Below are 5,903 nucleotides of genomic sequence, written 5' to 3' on the forward strand. Positions count from 1 at the left end.
TAATCTCTGGAAGTATCGGTTAGTCCACTATAAAAGATATCCAGTATTTCATTTTTCTTAAGAGGATGATTAGGCAAAGCATTAAGTAACTTGAGAAGCCTCCCCCAAGCTTGTGGAAGACTCTCCTCTTCAATTTGCAGAAAATTATATATATCCCTTAAGGCGGCTTGTTTCTTATGAGCAGGGAAATATTTAGCAGAGAAGTAAAAAATCATATCCTGGGGACTACGCACACAACCAGGATCAAGAGAATTAAACCATATCTTAGCATCACCCTTTAATGAGAACGGGAATATTTTAAGGATATAAAAGTAGCAAGTTCTCTCATCTTTAGTGAACAGGGTGGCTATATCATTTAATTTAGTAAGATGTGCCACAACAGTTTCATATTCATAGCCATGAAAAGGATCAGATTCGACCAAGTAATTATATCAGGATCAACAGAGAATTCATAATCCTTATCAGTAACACAGATGGGTGAAGTAGCAAAAGCAGGGTCGGGTTTCATTCTAGCTTTAAGAGATTGCTTCTTCCATTTAGCTAATAACCTCTTGAGCTCGTATCTATCTTTGCAAGCTAAAATAGGTAGAGCAGCTTCTTTTTCAAAAACATAACCCTCAGGAATAATAGGTGATTCATATTTATTAGGGGAAGAGTCTTCATCATCAGTTTCATCAATATTATCAGATTCATAATTTCATTCTCTCTAGCCCTAGCAAGTTGTTCATCAAGAAATTCACCAAGTGACACAGTAGTATCAAGCATAGAAGTAGTTTCATCATAAGTATCATGCATAGAAGAAGTGGCATCATCAATAACATGCAACATATCAGAACGAATAGCAGAAGCAGGTTTAGGTGTCACAAGCTTACTCAAAACAACAGGTGAATCAAGTGCAGAGCTAGATGGCAGTTCCTTACCTCCCCTCATAGTTGAGAGATAAATCTTGGTTTTTGGATCTCTCAAGTTCTTCATAATGATAAGCAGATATAAATCCCAAGTGACTCAAAGAATAGAGCGATGCTCCCCGGCAATGGCGCCAGAAAATAGTCTTGATAACCACAAATATAGGGGATCGCAACAGTTTTCAAGGGTAGAGTATTCAACCCAAATTTATTGATTCGACACAAGGGGAGCCAAAGAATATTCTCAAGTATTAGCAGCTGAGTTGTCAATTCAACCACACGTGGAAACTTAATATCTGCAGCAAGGTGTTTAGTAGCAAAGTAATATGATAGTAGTGGTAACGATAGCAAAAGGTAATGATAGCAAAAGTAATGTTTTGGTATTTTGTAGTGATTGTAACAATAGCAACGGAAAAGTAAATAAGCTAAGAGCAATATATGGAAAGCTCGTAGGCAATGGATCGGTGATAGAGAATTATGCCGGATGCGGTTCATCATGTAACAGTCATAACCTAGGGTGACACAGAACTAGCTCCAATTCATCAATGTAATGTAGGCATGTATTCCGAATATAGTCATATGTGCTTATGGAAAAGAACTTGCATGACATCTTTTGTCCTACCCTCCCGTGGCAGCGGGGTCCTAGCGGAAACTAAGGGATATTAAGGCCTCCTTTTAATAGAGTACCAGACCAAAGCATTAACACATAGTGAATACATGAACTCCTCAAACTGCGGTCATCGTCGGTAAGTATCCCGATTATTGTTACTTCGGGGTTAACGGATCATAACACATAATAGGTGACTATATACTTGCAAGATAGGATCAAGAACTCTCATATATTGATGAAAACATAATAGGTTCAAATCTGAAATCATGGCACTCAGGCCCTAGTGACAAGCATTAAGCATAGCAAAGTCATGGCAACATCAATCTCAGAACATAGTGGATACTAGGGATCAAACCCTAACAAAACTAACTCGATTACATGATACATCTCATCCAACCCATCACCGTCCAGTAAGCCTACCATGGAATTACTCACGCACGGCGGTGAACATCATGAAATTGGTGATGGAGGAAGGTTGATGATGACGATGGCGACGGATTCCCCTCTCCGGAGCCCTGAACGGACTCCAGGTCAGCCCCCCCGAGAGGTTTTAGGGCTTGGCGGCGGCTCCATATCGTAAAACGCGATGAATCCTTCTCTATGATTTTTTTCTCCTCGAAAGAAAATATATAGAGTTGGAGTTGAGGTCGGAGGAGCTCCAGGGGGCCACGAGGTAGGGGGCGCGCCCTGGGGGAGGCAGGCGCGCCCCCCACCCTCGTGGCTAGGGTGTGGGGCCCCTGGTCTTCATCTTTTGCAAGATCTTTTTTATTATTTCCAAATAGACGTTCCGTGAAGTTTCAGGTCATTTCAAGAACTTTTGTTTCTGTACAAAAATAACACCATGGCAATTCTGCTGAAAACAACGTCAGTCCGGGTTAGTTCCATTCAAATCATGCAAGTTAGAGTCCAAAACAAGGGCAAAATTGTTTGGAAAAGTAGATACGATGGAGACATATCAGGGATGCTTGATACGTCTCCAACGTATCTATAATTTTTGATTGTTCAATGCTATATTATATGCTGTTTTGGACATTATTGGGCTTTGTTATACACTTTTATATTATTTTTGGGACTAACCTATTAACCGGAGGCCCAGCCCAGAATTGCTCTTTTTGTGCCTATTTCAGAGTTTCACAGAAAAAGAATATCAAACGGAGTCCAAACGGAATGAAACCTTTGGGAACGTGATTTTTGGAATGAACATGATCCAGAGGACTTGGAACCTTCATCAAGACATCAACCAGGAAGGCACGAGGTAGGGGGCGTGCCTACCCCCCCCCCCCCCCCCCCGGCCCCCCCCCCCCCCCCCCGGGGCCCCCCCCCCCCCCCCCCCCCGAGGCGCGCCCTCCACCCTCGTGGGGCCCACGTTGCTCCACCGACGTACTCCTTCCTCCTATATATACCTATGTACCCCCAAACTACCAGATACGGAGCCAAAACCCTAATTCCACCGCCATAACTTTCTGTATCCACGAGATCCCATCTTGGGGCCTTTTCCGGCGCTCCGCCGGAGGGTGCATCGATCACGGAGAGCTTCTACATCAACACCATAGCCTCTCCGAGGAAGTGTGAGTAGTTTACTTCAGACCTTCGGGTCCATAGTTATTAGCTAGGTGGCTTGTTCTCTCTTTTTGGATCTCAATACAAAGTTCTCCCCCACTCTTGTGGAGATCTATTCGATGTAATCTTATTTTGCGGTGTGTTTGTTGAGACCGATGAATTGTGGGTTTATGATCAAGTTTATCTATGAACAATATTTGAATCTTCTATGAATTCTTTTATGTATGATTGGTTATCTTTGCAAGTATCTTCGAATTATCAGTTTTGTTTGGCCTACTAGATTGATCTTTCTTGCAATGCGAGAAGTGCTTAGCTTTGGGTTCAATCTTGCGGTGTCCTTTTCCAGTGACAGTAGGGCAGAAAGGCACGTATTGTATTGTTGCCATCGAGGATAACAAGATGGGGTTTATATCATATTGCATGAGTTTATCCCTCTACATCATGTCATCTTGTTTAAAGCGTTACTCCATTATTTTGAACGTAATACTCTAGATGCATGTTGGATAGTGGTCGATGTGTGGAGTAATAGTAGTAGATGCAGGCAGGAGTCGGTCTACTTGTCTCGGACGTGATGCCTATATACATGATCATACCTAGATATTCTCATAACTATGCTCAATTATGTCAATTGCTCAACAGTAATTTGTTTACCCACCGTAATACTTATGCTCTCGAGAGAAGCCACTAGTGAAACCTATGGCCCCGGGGTCTATTCTCATCATATCAACCTCCACCACTTTTATATTGTTTTGCTATTTACTTTGCTTTTACTTTTTACTTTGCATCTTTATATCAAAAATACAAAAAATATTATATCTATCATATCTCACTCTCGTAAGTGACCGTGAAGGGCTTGACAACCCCTAATCGCGTTGGTTTCGAGTAGCTATCGCTTTGTGCAGGTACGAGGGACTTGAGCGTGGGCTCCTACTGGATTGATACCTTGGTTCTCAAAAACTGAGGGAAATACTTACGCTACTCTGCTGCATCATCCCTTCCTCTTCGGGGAAAACCAATGCAAGCTCAAGACGTAGCAAGAAGCATTTCTGGGGCCGTTAGCGGGGAGTCTACGCAAAAAGTCAATATACCAAGTACCCATCACAATCCCTATCTTTCGCATTACATTATTTGCCATTTGCCTCTCGTTTTCCTCTCTCCCCAATTCACCCTTACCATTTTATTCGCCCTCTCTCTCTATCCTCCCTCTCTGTTTGCCTCTTTTTGTCCGCTTGCTTTTTGTTTGCTCGTGTGTTAGATTGCTTGTTTGTCGCGATGGATCAAGATACTACTAAATTGTGTGACTTCACCAATACCAATAATAATGATTTCCTTAGCACTCCGATTGCTCCTCTTACCGATGCTGAATCTTGTGAAATTAATACTGCTTTGTTGAATCTTGTTATGAAAGATCAATTCGCCGGCCTTCCTAGTGAAGATGCCGCTACTCATCTGAATAGCTTCGTTGATTTATGTGATATGCAAAGAAAAAAGATGTCAATAATGATGTCGTTAAATTGAAGTTATTTCCTTTTTCGCTTAGAGATCGTGCTAAAGCTTGGTTTTCGTCTTTGCCTAAGAATAGTATTAACTCATGGAACAAATGCAAAGATGCTTTTATCTCTAAGTATTTTCCTCCCGCTGAGATCATCTATCTTAGAAACGATATAATGAACTTTAAACAACTTGATCATGAACATGTTGCACAAGCTTGGGAGAGAATGATACGTAATTGCCCTACTCATGGTTTGAATTTGTAGATGATTATACAAAAATTTTATGCCGGATTGAATTTTTCTTCTAGAAATCTTTTAGATTCGGCCGTGGGAGGCACTTTTATGGAAATCACTTTAGGATATGCTACTAAACTCCTAGATAATATTATGGTTAATTATTCTCAATGGAATACTGAAAGAACTTCTAATAAAGAAGTGCATGCGATAGAAGAAATTAATGTGTTGAGTGGAAAGATGGATGAACTTATGAAATTATTTGCTACTAAGAGTGTTTCTTCTGATCCTAATGATATGCCTTTGTATACTTTGATTGAGAATAACAATGAATCTATGGATGTGAAATTTGTTGGTAGGAATAATTTCGGTAACAACGCTTATAGAGGGAATTTTAATCCTAGGCCATATCCTAGTAATCCTTCTAATAATTATGGGAATTCCTACAACAACTCTTATGGAAATTATAATAAGATTCCCTCTGATTTTGAATCTAATATTAAAGAATTTATGTCTTCGCAAAAGAATTTTAATGCTATGATTGAAGAAAAATTGCTTAAGATTGATGATTTGGCTAGGAACGTTGATAGAATTGCTATTGATGTTGATGCTTTGAAACTTAGATCTATTCCACCTAAGCATGATATTAATGAGTCTCTAAAAGCCATGAGAATTTCAATTGATGAGTGTAAAGAAAGAACCGCTAGGATGCGTGCTTCCAAAGATGCCTTGATTAAAGTGTGTTCTTCTAATTCTTATGAAAATCAAGATGAAGATCTAAAAGTTATTGATGTGTCTCCTATTAAATCTTTATTTTGCAATATGAATCTTGATGAAACTGAATATTATCTTACTTTACCTAGAAGGCGTTCTAAAAATTCAGAGTGTTTAGATCTTAATGATGAAATTGATGAAAGTGGGATGGAAAGAAATAAAAATCTAGATGTTGCTAAACCCACTATATTGGATTTCAAGGAATTTAATTATGAAAATTTCTCTTTTATTGATTGTATTTCCTTGTTGCAATCCGTGCTAAATTCTCCACATGCTTATAGTCGAAATAAAGCCTTCACTGAACATGTTGTTGATGTATTAATGCAA

The sequence above is a fragment of the Triticum urartu genome, chromosome 3 (genome assembly GCF_003073215.2).
Source record: "Triticum urartu cultivar G1812 chromosome 3, Tu2.1, whole genome shotgun sequence".
Taxonomy (NCBI): Eukaryota; Viridiplantae; Streptophyta; class Magnoliopsida; order Poales; family Poaceae; genus Triticum; species Triticum urartu.